This window comes from Bubalus kerabau, chromosome 4 (genome assembly GCF_029407905.1).
Source record: "Bubalus kerabau isolate K-KA32 ecotype Philippines breed swamp buffalo chromosome 4, PCC_UOA_SB_1v2, whole genome shotgun sequence".
Lineage (NCBI taxonomy): Eukaryota > Metazoa > Chordata > Mammalia > Artiodactyla > Bovidae > Bubalus > Bubalus kerabau.
In genome coordinates, this window is record NC_073627.1 from 84,614,815 (window position 1) to 84,628,106 (window position 13,292).

Below are 13,292 nucleotides of genomic sequence, written 5' to 3' on the forward strand. Positions count from 1 at the left end.
TGGGATCCCTTTTCTCATTACTCAAGCCCAAATTGAGTTATACTGCTATGTATCCCCATTGCTCTTGGAGCACACCCACAGCTCTGTACCTCTGCTGTCAAGTAATAAGTCTATTTATTTTTCTCTACCATTGTACTGAACGTTCTGTTAACAGTCCAGGAAGGATTATTTCTGTTAAGTTCATGTTTTATCTCCATTACTTAGGAATGTAATCATCACAGAGTATTCAGAGCAGATAATTGTTGAATAAGTGAATACCACAAGTTTCACATATACTGCATTAAATGTTATCACCGAATGGGATATTTTGGTGTCTAATATAATTCATGATGACTAAGACAAAAGTAAACTTACTTTGTTCATTTAAATGTTATTCAGACAGAGCTTCTCCACACTCCTGGATGAAAACTTTGGCAGAGCCATTATGTCTTTGATTAGTTTTAAGTAATAGAATGCCTTACAGTCCCTCTGTCATCAGTTCTTAAATTCAGTAATTAAATGTCCAGTCTAATGAAATAGTCAAAACTTTCAATACAATTGTAAGTTATAGCTAATTCCTGTTGCCCCAGCGAGGCCCACAGCTGCTTGAGACCTCTCCTGCAGACAGGCTTCTACTTTCTTGATTCTATTATGCCCCACTCATCAGATGATGGAAAGAGCCTGGGTGGTAAAAGATAAAAAGAGCTATGCTATTTGCACCTAACTGTTCACTGCTCTCTACTCATCTTCTGCATTCTAGATCTGGCTGATGTAAAGCTGACTCCTTTTCTCCCTTTTAAGGTGTACGTGTGTTGTATGTGTGCTGTGGGGGTGTTGAAAAACTAACTGGACTTCCTATGTCAAAAGTAATGGATTTTCTTACAGCTAGCCCTCTTCCTCGATCCTGATCTTTTCTTATTCAGTGAGACCCTTTAGAGTTTCCATCACCCCTCAGTTTCTTCTGAGCTGCTGATTCTCTAGGGCTTCATGTGAATTCTCTCAGACATGTGGCCCATATCTGGTTATTGGTAAATATTTCCTTGACTTCAGATCTTAAAGAGATTACTGCACCTGCGTGTTCACTGTCAAGATATGAAACAAGTTAAGTGCTCATCAACAGATGAATGGATGAAGATGGTGTGATATATATAAATGTATACACACACACACACACACACACACTTAGTCACTCAGTCATATCCAACTCTTTGAGATCCCATGGAGTCATGTCTGACTCTGCTAGCCTGCCAGGCTCCTCTGTCCATGGGATTCTCCAGGCAAGAAGATTAGAGTGGGTTGCCTTGCCTTCTTCCAGGGGATCTTCCCAACCCAGGGATAAACCGAGGTCTCCCACATTCCAGGCAGATTCTTTACTGTCTGAGCCACGAGGGAACTCTAAACATATATATATATATATATATATGTATATATGTGTATATATATATATATATACACACATACACACACACACACACACACACACACAAAGGGATATTATTCACCCATGAGAAAGAAGGAAATCTTGCCATCTACAACAATTTGTATGAAACTTGAGAGCATTATGCTAAGTGAAATAAGTCTGACAGAGAAGGACAAATACTGTTTATCACTTATATGTGAATCTAAAACAGATAAATTGGGAGAAACAAGAGAGTAAAGTGGTGATTATCAGGGCCTGGGGTGTGGAAGGGGCTTCCCAGGTGGCGCTGGTGAACCTGCCTACCAATGCAGGAGACATAAGAGATGAGGTTCAACCCCTGGGTTGGAAAGATCCCCTGGAGTAGGAAATGGCAACCCACTCTAATCTTCTTGCCTGGAGAATCCCATGGACAGAGGAGCCTGGCAGTCTAGCAAAGAGTCAGACACGACTCCATGGGGTCACATAATCCGTAGGATCACAAAGAGGAAAATGGGGGAATATTTGTTAAAGGCGTTATAAAATTAACAAGTTCAGGGAATCTTATGCACAGGAGGATGATTATACCTAATAACACTGTATTATATATTTGAATATTGCTTAGATAACAGATGGCTGAATGTTCCCACTCAGAAAGAGCTTCTTGGGAGAAAAGCTATGACAAACATAGACAGTGTTTTAGAAAGCAGAGACATCATTTTGCCGATAACAGTTCATATAATCAAAGCTATGGTTTTTCCAGTAGTCATGTATAGATGTGAGAGTTGGACCATAAAGAAGGCGAAACGCTGAAGCACTGATACTTTTGAATTGTGATGCTAGAGAAGACTCTTGAATTCCTTTGGATATGTACCCAGAAGTGGAATAGCTGGATCCTCTAGTAGTCTATTTTTAATTTTTGAGGAAATTTTGCACTGTTTTCCATAGTGGCTGTACCAATATACATTCCCTCCAACAGTGAACAAGAGTTACCTTTTTTTATATCTTCACCAACTAATTTTTTTTTTTTTTTTATGATGCAAGGTCATGTTTTTCCAATCATCTTAAATTCTCTTGAGTCTTCATAAGTACAATTTAAAAATCCTTAGTGTAAGAGACTTTGGCCATGTGATAAGTTTTTAGTGCATCTATTTTTGCAAATTTTATAAGATTTTCCCCTCTTTTTGACATATACTATTAGTTTTGTCTCACTCTAAACTTAGTGTGTAATATTCTATTATATTAGTTTCTCTAACAAAGACAGAACTCTGATTACATGTAGTTTAAACTATCATTTGGTTCAGTTTTTGGGGGTGGCCTTATATGGCAAATACATAGAGTATCTGGGAACCCTGACAGTTGGTTCAGGTCATGGAAATGTCTGTGGAGTGACAGAGGGAAGTACAGCAGGAAAAATTCCTATGGAGCATAGGAAATTTATACTAAATGATCTCTAGCATAAACTTGTAATTTCAAGAGGCTTATATTGAAAAAAACAAAAAGAAGTCAGGAAACATGATAAAAATGCCACATATATTTGATGGTAGCATTTTGTTGAGACTTTCATTCATTTCAAATGAACTTAATATATTGAAATTGAAATTATGCAATTTAAAAGTCAGGAACTTGTTTCAGTAAATAGTTTTCTACCTACACTTTTTTTTTGAAGTTAAATGAACCTTTCCTAGACATATATTTCTTTTTTTAAATTTAAATTTATTTATTTAAATTAGAGGCTAATTACTTTACAATACTGTATTGGTTTTGCTATACATCAACATGAATCCACCACGGGTGTACACGTGTTCCAAATCCTGAACCCCCCTCCCACCTCCCTCCCCATACCATCCCTCTGGGTCATCCCAGTGCACCAGCCCCAAGCTTCCTGTATCCTGTATTGAATCTGGACTAGCGATTCACTTCTTATATATTATACATGTTTCAGTGCCATTCTCCCAAATCACCCCACTCTCTCCCACAGAGTCTAAAAGACTGTTCTATACATCTGTGTCTCTTGCTGTCTCGCATACAGGGTTATTGTTACCATCTTTCTAAAATCCATATATATGTGTTAGTATACTGTATTGGTGTTTTTCTTTCTGACTTACTTCACTCTGTATAATTGGCTCCAGTTTCATCTACCTCATTAGAACTGATTCAAATGTATTCTTTTTAATGGCTGATAATATTCCATTGTGTATATGTACCACAGCTTTCTTATCCATTCATCTGCTGATGGAAATCTAGGTTGCTTCCATGCCCTGGCTATTATAAACAGAGCTGCGATGAACATTGGGGTATATGTGTCTCTTTCAATTCTTATACCTACACTTTTTAAAGCCTTTTTTTTTTTAATTTTATTTTATTTTTAAACTTTACATAACTGTATTAGTTTTGCCAAATATCAAAATGAATCCGCCACAGGTATACATGTGTTCATAAGCAAATTCTGCAAGTAATTCAATACCCTTGGTCTCTCATAATGTGTATTCTCATTGCTGCTTTGTTTTTTAAATTTTTGTTGCCATTTAGTATAGACTAACTCAAATCATTTCCAAACACCAGTGGCATCTATAATCCTTTAAGACCTAACTTTAAAACTAAATTTCTCTCACTGCAATTAATAAAGTATGTCCTTAAAAGTGTACAATGAAAATAAGTGTGTTGGCCTTAAATTTTCTGGTAATTAAAACTTTATTACAATCTCAAATATGTTTGGATTTGTTTTAGGGGTCATCATTTTTCCCAGAGGCACTGACAATCTTGAACTAAAATTCTATGAGAAGTAAGGTCTGTATACAATTATTACTTGCACTGGAATTTTTCAAAAACATTCTTTATCAGAGAATCTTACTGTTTTGGCTGTCAAGGCAGCCCCCTTTGGGAGCAGCTGTCTCCCATTTTCTGGAACAGTCTCTTCTTTGTCTGTATGCTCATAGGTACACTTAAATTAATTGGCTTTTCTTTCTTTCTTTTTTTGAGCACAACTAGATATGCACCTGACTTAAGTTGTTAACTGAAGTTTGGTTTGGAAATTTGGAATATAGATTTAGTAGTTCCTTTTATGTGGCTGGATAGTTAAAGAGAGATTATTTTTTAAGATGAAATATTGAAAACACCTATCTGGTCTTTATACAGATCATATATATATGATCTATGATCATAGATCACATATATATCATACATATCATATATATATGTGTGTGTATATATATATAGTCTGTATGAATAGAACAGAAGAGATTGTAGGAAGGAATAATGCAAATGAGAGAGATTGATGGATTAATTTTCCTAGGCCCAGGCTAAAATCTGTCTCTATGGAGTAATTGTATCCCGTTCCTTAGATAGTTAGAAATGTTCCTTTTGTCTTTCTAAGAAATTCCTCTTTCTGGTTAAACCTACTACACTGTGTCTACTGTGAAACCAAGAGAAAAAGCAAAAAGATAGTATATACCCATCCTGGAAGGCAGGTTCTAAGGTCACCTAATAACCATAGTGTTAGCATAGTTCCATTCTAAGCCCCTAACTTTTATTCTTTACTGTTTCATAAGCACATCATGTAACCAAAAAGTGGCATATAAATTCTAGCTTGCTGAGTCGAGGAAAATAAAAAATATCTATCATTTCCCTGAAAACTACCTATTTTTTGTAGATCTCTCTTCTTTTGGAATTTTGAGTTGACAAAATTGGACAAAATACATATTCCATGATAATTCCCAGGCAGTCTTTATGAAATATACTCCATGACAAATATTTTATAATTCAAGCTGTTCCCATGAATCCTCATTGTCAATCAAAAGACACTTGCAAAAAAGGTAATAACTAATAATTAACACAGTTCCCTATTCTTCAAATGGCTATTATTCTGGTGGTTTTATTAATACTTTCCATCTCTTTACTCAGCGTATTCTTAGCATCCCCAGGGGATACGAAGTTTTACATTCACAGCTAGTTCAATACTTTTCTTCTCATCATTTTTATTTGTGGTTTTATTGTTGAAGGTATCTGTTGAGTATTCGATCCTCATCACTCAAACATGCACACTACTGCATGTATAATAAGCATATGCATACTGCTGACATGCTTGATTTACAAACATCTTTAGTAGGCCTCCAGGTAATCGCAGAAAGCACCCCCACCCCAAGCCTCTGCCCTTTCATTCCTCATTACTTAATGGAGAAAACAGATTGATCTGTTGTCTGACAATTTGTCATCCTCCACAGCCTGCTGGTGTCAATCAGGACTAGGGGACAGACATTCATCAGAGCAACAGGGACCCTGTCATTAAAAGTGGACGTGTATCTCCTGTAAAGTTGAACTGAAATCTGAGCACCCACAAAAAGGGTGGTAAACAGGACACCCCTGAAGGTCACTTGAAGGTAACCATTAGCTATTTAAGGATAGAAACAGCACTTTGTTCAAACTCATGGTTGTGTCTCTTTTAGATAAAAGGCAGAACAGAAGAGAAAGCAGGAAGAGAAGAAACACCCGTAATGTCTGAGAATTGTGAACTCAAGAGCAGCCAAATTCTTTAGGGCTTCAGTGTGACTGTCACGGTGACATGCAGGGATGAACTGGCTACACAATTGAAAAAAAAAAATCATTCCTACTACTCTAATAAAGCTGTCATTTTTATAAGTGACAATCACAAAATTATGCCCTTTAATAGCACTATATGATAATAGTAACGAGCCAGCAAAACTTCAGGGAAAAAATGAATCAAAATAGTTTAAAATCCTATTTGTTTCAGGATACAGTTAATAGCAGTTAACATAAAAAGATCTTCTGTCAAAAAAAATATTTATGCATTACTTAGATCTCAAACACAGTTCATTAGCAATTAATTTTTTTACTGCAATTGCAATTACTTGGAAATTTCAATATTGCTATGAAAATAATCATTTCTCTTACATATCATTTGAGAAATGTTTATTAAATTGATTAAATATTTTCGTTGTGTGGTAGGTTTTCTAATGGTGAAATATAGCCTCCTGATTTTTTCTGGTTCAATGCCAATAAATAAGACAATGACAACATGAATCGAAAAAATACTACTCTATCATTGAGCTGGTGATTACTTGTTTAAATTTGGATGTTTCTTAATTAGATAATGCATTGACTAACCTTAAAAATAATAAAGCATGTAACTACAATGAATTCTGAAGTATTATATTATTAGTTACATGTATTTAGTTTCCTTTAGTTATTCACGGAAAAGGAAAACAAAAGAGTCTCTTACCTCCAGTCATTCATTTCTTCATTATTCATTTGCCCAACAATTCAACAAATATTCATCTAAACCTATTAATTTCTAGACACCATACTCAGAACTGAATGTACAATGAGGAATGAAAAGGGCAAGATCTCTAAGTCTCAAGGGAGATGTAAATCTAGGGAATGGAACAGAGAATAAGCAAGTCCTAACAGATATAGATAGATAGATATATATATATATATTTTTTTTAGCTTTTTTTTTATTTTTTATTTTTTAACTTTACAATATTTTATTGGTTTTGCCATATATAAACATGAATCCACCACAGGTATACACGTGTTCCCCATCCTGAACCCTCCTCCCTCCTCCCTCCCAGTACCATCCCTCTGGGTCGTCCCAGTGCACCAGCCCCAAGCATCCAGTATCGTGCATCGAACCTGGGTTGGCGACTCATTTCATATATGATATTATACATGTTTCAATGACATTCTCCCAAATCATCCCACCCTCTCCCTCTCCCACAGAGTCCCAAAGGCTGTTCTATACATCAGTGTCTCTTTTGCTGTCTCGTATACAGGGTTATTGTTACCATCCTTCTAAATTCCATATATATGCATTAGTAATCTGTATTGGTGCTTTTCAATTATACAGAGTGAAATAAGCCTAACAGATAAATTTTGTGAACTGTGATAAATACAGTAGAAGGGGGCTGGAAGAACGTAAAGGATCTGGAGGAATGGCTACCTTAAAGAGCAAATCAGGTTCCTACTGACTGAGGTGCAATTTAGGCGGGGAACTGAAGAATAAGCAAGATTGAGGGTATAAGGAGCAAAGGAGAACATTCCAGGTGGAAGAAACACCATGAATAAAGGCCCTGAAGTGTGTTCAGCATTTAGTGAATTAGGGAAAGTTTCCCAATATCATGCTAGAAAAGTAGGTATGGAGAAGGATTTGGGTTATCGTTTATCTGTGATGTAAATCAGTGATGGTTATTACTCAAGTGCCAATATCTCCCTCTTAGATATGTACATACACACATATACATTGCTAATGAGTATATTAATTAGCATAATCCTTTACTTGTTTTAAAAGCCAGTAAAAGCATATATTCACACGAAGACAAATAACTAAAATCTGGAGGAAAACAATTATTATGAAACAAATACATAAACTTATGCCTAAGTTGTTTGTTTAAGCTCTGTTTATTAAGATAATAATTGGGGAAAATCCAAATTTTCAAATATTATTAAAGGATCCATTTAAACTTCCAAGAAAATCAAAAGTACAATTATTCATAATATTTATATCACAAAGTCAATAAGAATACCTCATTAACATTTATGAGGCATGGCCAAAGTGCACAATTAGGCAAATACTCAGTTGGCCAAAAAGTTCAGTTGGGCTTTTCCATAAGAGCTGGAAAAATCCAAAAAAACCTTTTTGTCCAACTCAGTACACAGACTTAAGTTACTACATTCTTTACAACTAAAAAAAAAAAAAAGTGAAATGCCTGAATGAGACTGACCAAATAAATTATGATATATCCACCTTAAGGTGGATTCATGGCAGAGAGGGGGAACAAGCAGGATAATTGTTCCTGCTTTAATCTTGGTTGAATCTAAAGACAATATGGGCCTCAACAAGTAAGGAGAAATGGTATCCAATAAACAAGAAAATTAATATCCAATATCTTACATGCAAGATAAAAATAAAACCTGAGTGGCTGTTCCCATCCCCACCTTTTTATTTTGCAGATCCAGCATATTTGGATTCTGTGGGTGCATTATAAACCTAAAACATCTCTTGAGTGACAATCTGTATTGCTTTGTGTGTGCAGAGCTCTGAATTTATTCAGGTTGTCTCATTAAAAGCTTCTAAATTATAGTTGGCAATCAGTTCATTGCATACAAAGGAGGAAACATGACTCTCATATGTTCAGAAATGTATAAGCTAAAGGAAAAAAAAACTAGAAGAATAACTATATGCCATGATACTCAGTGTAATTCATTTAAATTTAATTAAATTCAATGAATAACCTACTTGAAGAGATTAGGAAAATGAAATGACATATTATTTAAATATGGCAAATATATTTAAATCCAAGCAATTTCAAACACTCACTATATTTTGCATCTCCTACTTTTGATAGTAACTCTACTAGGCAACTAGAAACCATCATTTTTTAGTCACCCGCCTGATGAAGATCTTTTAGAGAATCCAGGGTTGCTTACTTTCTATTTTTAAATGTTTTTTTAACATATATGTTGTATTTAGTTTAATTTACAAGAAATATACTCATGTAAATGAAAAAAATCTGCATGCATAACTGATGAATTTGTGAGGCATATAGGCATATATTTTATATGCAATTTATACAGATTATTCTCAAATTTATATCTCCATCCTTGATCTTTTCCCTCAACCCATCATCTTTACCATATGTTCAATATTTCTCTTTGTCCCAAATTACATTGATTTTTTTCCCTGAAAAACTTTACTTCCATATTTTCAGTCAGCTGTTAGCTCTGCACCCATGTAGATAATAAGGGCAGAAATTTGAGGTATCAATTCTGATTCCTCCATCTCTTTTTAATTTTATATCCTGTCAATTATTAAAGTTAATTAATATTATCCCATGGCTAGATTAAGAATCCAATTACTTCTCACAAGTCTTCCAATTCTCCCAACTTAATAAAAGCCACAATAATTTCCTATCTATTTGAATAACCTCTCCATGCTACCTTTGTCGCATGAAAATTCATTTTCTACCCTAAAGTCAAATCTATTTTGAACTCCATTGGTTAAAAATCCACCAACAACAAGGTTTTACCCTAAAAATGAAGGCCTGACTCTGCCAAAATCTCAGTTTAAATACCCATTCCTTGTCTACTATGACCTTCTTTCATATAACAGCTTTTAAAATGGACTATACAGTAATAAGCAGTGAATAAAAATATAAATGTGTGGCTATGTTGATCTTTCTAGCCCTCTAGGAGGCCTGGTTAGGCATGAACAGCTAGAACGCCCAGATCATTTATTTATTACAAGCTTTATAACCTATCTGACATACCATGAAATATTTAAGGAGTACTGCTTTGGTACAACTGCTTTGAAAAACTCTTTTACAGTTTGGAGTAACTCTCCATTGTTTCCAACACTCTCATCTCTAATAGCTCATTTCTCTTCTTATCTAGATTTTTATCTAGATTATCCTTGTGATTCATAAGACAGTGCTAGAATCACTCTCTTCTCTCCCTTAGAATCAGCCCACTCAACAACAACAAAATCTAACCCTAACCAATCCAGCTCTCTATCAACCTAATGATGGTTGGTAAGTGAAGTGAAAGTTGCTTAGTCATATCCAACTCTTTGTGACCCCATGGACTATACAGTCCATGGAATTCTCTAGGCCAGAATACTGGAGTGGGTACCCTTTCCCTTCTCCAGGGGATCTTCCCAACCCAGGGATTGAACCAAGGTCTCCTGCATTGTAGGCAGATTCTTTACCAGCTGAGCCACAAGGGAAGCCCAAGAATACTGGAGTGCGTAGCCTATCCCTTCTCCAGTGGATCTTCCAGACCCAGGAATTGAACCAGGGTCTCCTGCATTGCAGGGGGATTCTTTACCAACTGAGCTATCAGGGAAGCTAAACATATAACTATAATGACAAGCCTTACCTTAACTTCCAGCCCATCAAACTTTACTACATTTCCTGCAGTTCCATAATCTCTTTCCCTCTTTTATGACAACTATTTTATACCTTTTTTTTTTCTCTCCTCAAACCCTCAAAATCCTCCCTGCTCTCCTTATCCTTAGCTGATGCCTCTCTTCCCTTATCACTGGGAAAAGAGAAGCAATTAAACAAACATGCAAACAAAACCTCTCCTGTGCTTCAAACACAATGTCTATCATCCTCTCTGTCTCTTTCCCTATACAATATTCTGACTTTCCTCCATGCACTTTTTTAAGCCCAAACTCTGATCCTCAGCTTGTAAAATCTTCTCTTACCTGCTCAAAGACTTTTCTCCAGCCAATATTTCTCCTGAATCTCTATATTTCCTCCTTTTCTATTATTCATCCTAAACAAGAACAAAACATAACAACTAGCACACCAAAAAAACACCACCCTGGATCATCATCATGCTCTAGTATGTTTCCCTGCTCCAATTTATCTTAAATCTTCTCAATAATTTAATCTAAATTTACTGGTTCTGGAATATACCACATGTGCTCCCACCTAAGGGTCTCTGTACTTGTGGTCCCCTTTGCTTGGAGTTCTCGCCTCTAAAATGCCCCATGCTTACTTCCCTTGGCTGACTTTATTTTTTGGGGCTCCAAAATCACTGAAGATGGTGAGTGCAGCCATGAAATTTCAAGATGCTTACTCCTTGGAAGGAAAGTTATGAACAACCTAGACAGCATATTAAAAAACAGAGACATTACTTTGCCAACAAAGGTCCGTCTAGTCAAGGCTATGGTTTTTCCAGTAGTCATAGATGGATGTGAGTTGGACTATAAAGAAAGCTGAGCACTGAAGAATTATGCTTTTGAACTGTGGTGTTGGAGAAGACTCTTGAGAGTCCCTTGGACTGCAAGGAGATCCAACCAGTCAATCCTAAAGGAAATCAGCCCTGAATATTCATTGGAAGGACTGATGCTGAAGCTGAAACTCCAATACTTTGGCCACCTCATGCAAAGAGTTGACTCATTGGAAAAGATCCTGATGCTTTGAAGGACTGGGGGCAGGAGGAGAAGGGGACGCAGAGGATGAGATGGCTGGATGGCATCACTGACTCGATGGACATGAGTTTGAGTGCACTCCGGGAGCTGGTGATGGACAGGGAGGCCTGGCGTGCTGTGATTCATGGGGTTGCAAAGAGTCGGACACGACTGAGCGACTGAACCGAACTGAACTGAATTCAGTTAATACTGTTACACCATACCTGGACTGAGTGCCAATTTTATACACATCTCTATTCAATAAAACTTTCCATATGATAGACATATTCTATTAACCAAACTGATTAAGATGTTACAGTGGACTCAGCTTAGAAACAGACTAGAGATAAACAGTAATATTTTTTTAGGTATATAGCATAATTTTGTAACCAATTAGGTTTGTTCGTTTGATCACTGTTTCAAGGGAAATGCATCCATGTTGAGATGTCTCAACTTATTAATGTCTCAGACTAAAGTAAAAAATTAAGCACTAGGATGTTAGCAGCAAAGTCATCTATGTGATTTATCAAGAGCTTCATTAGCTTCAGGTAAGTTCTTAAACACTTTTCAAAACAGTTCATTGCTGCTTGGCATTCTTTAGTTAGCCATGGGTTGTTTAGGTTTAAGTCATTATAATTCTATTGACTCTCCTTTTCCTATTCAATAAACACCCATTATTACCCCTTACAGGACACTGCATTTGATGATGAATTTACACAGACTTATGTCATACACTCTGTAAGCCTCATCACATTCCCCTCTCTGACTTCCTGCACCACCTTGCAGGGCGTAGTTTAACACAATCTCCTACTGTTAACTTCAGCATTACCTAGATCTTTGACTATCACAGAGTTCAAAACTTCATTTTACGTACAGAGCTGGAAATGTTGTACACTTAGAACAGTTATCATGCTTCATTATAATTTTTATAGGGATATTTTCTCTGTCATTCTGAAGTCTTTTAGGTCAAGGAATACATTTTCATCAATTTTTTTATACCTAGAGTACAACATAATGCTTAAAAATGCTAAGGAAATGAATGTTTTGAAGCTATATTTTGAAATAATAACTTTTTAGTTACTGTACTCTTGAAAACAGAGTTCCCACTTTCATCAGAGAATAAGCTACTAGAAAGTAATAAATATGCATAATATACCGCTATCCTTAATATGCTGATAAATGAAAATGAAATCAAGCACTCAAAATTTAAAGAAGTTTCAAATAAAACGGAGTATACTCTGTGCAAGACAGCGCTACGTGAATAAAAAATAAGTGTTAATATCAAATGTGAATGGTGGCAATTTGTGATCTTTTGTTAACTACAAATATACTTTAGTAAAACCAGAAGGAAAACATAATTTGGAAGATAAGATTTTAACTTGCTAAAAAGTACATGACTGCCATTGTATTAAGTGTATAAGATGAATATTATTTTAGATCATTTTACAGATAATACCCCTAAATAAATATAACTTAAAAGTTCACATGAAAGCAAGCATTATTACAACTAAAGTGATTTATAGCAGCAATGGTACACTCATACACCCATGAATTATTCTCTAAAGAATATCTCCCAGTAAATTAAAATTATCATGATGTTAGGGGAAACACACTGACTGAAACCGCTCACCCTAGCCAGGCTCCCTAGGATCCATTTGCATAAGTTGTCTTACAACAGCAGATCTGGGTAAGGAACATGGAAGTAATAAGCCACCACCAACCAGAAGAGGTCAGGAAAGGTCAAAAGGAGATACTGCATGTCCGTCCACCTCCCAGAATCCCTCTGGCTAGCATCCATCTTGTCTGAATGATACATGCACCACCAGGAAGGACTCTGAGTCAGAAATGATTGGCCAAAGACAACCTGGAAACTAATCCCATCACCATAAAACCCGAGACTGCGAGCCACATGGCAGAGCAGTTCTCCCGGGTTCTCTCACCCCTGCTGCTCTCCACCCGGGTGCCCTTTACCCATAAAGTCTC

General features: G+C 36.1%; 1 long non-coding RNA gene across 1 annotated transcript; it reads left to right on the top strand.

Moving 5' to 3' along the window:
* The first annotated feature begins 712 nt into the window (after positions 1 to 712).
* LOC129651479 (uncharacterized) lies at positions 713 to 6,518 on the top strand. Its single transcript, XR_008714170.1, has 3 exons — positions 713 to 750; positions 4,106 to 4,165; positions 5,821 to 6,518. It is a non-coding gene; the product is annotated as an uncharacterized LOC129651479 (long non-coding RNA).
* The last annotated feature ends 6,774 nt before the right edge of the window (positions 6,519 to 13,292 follow it).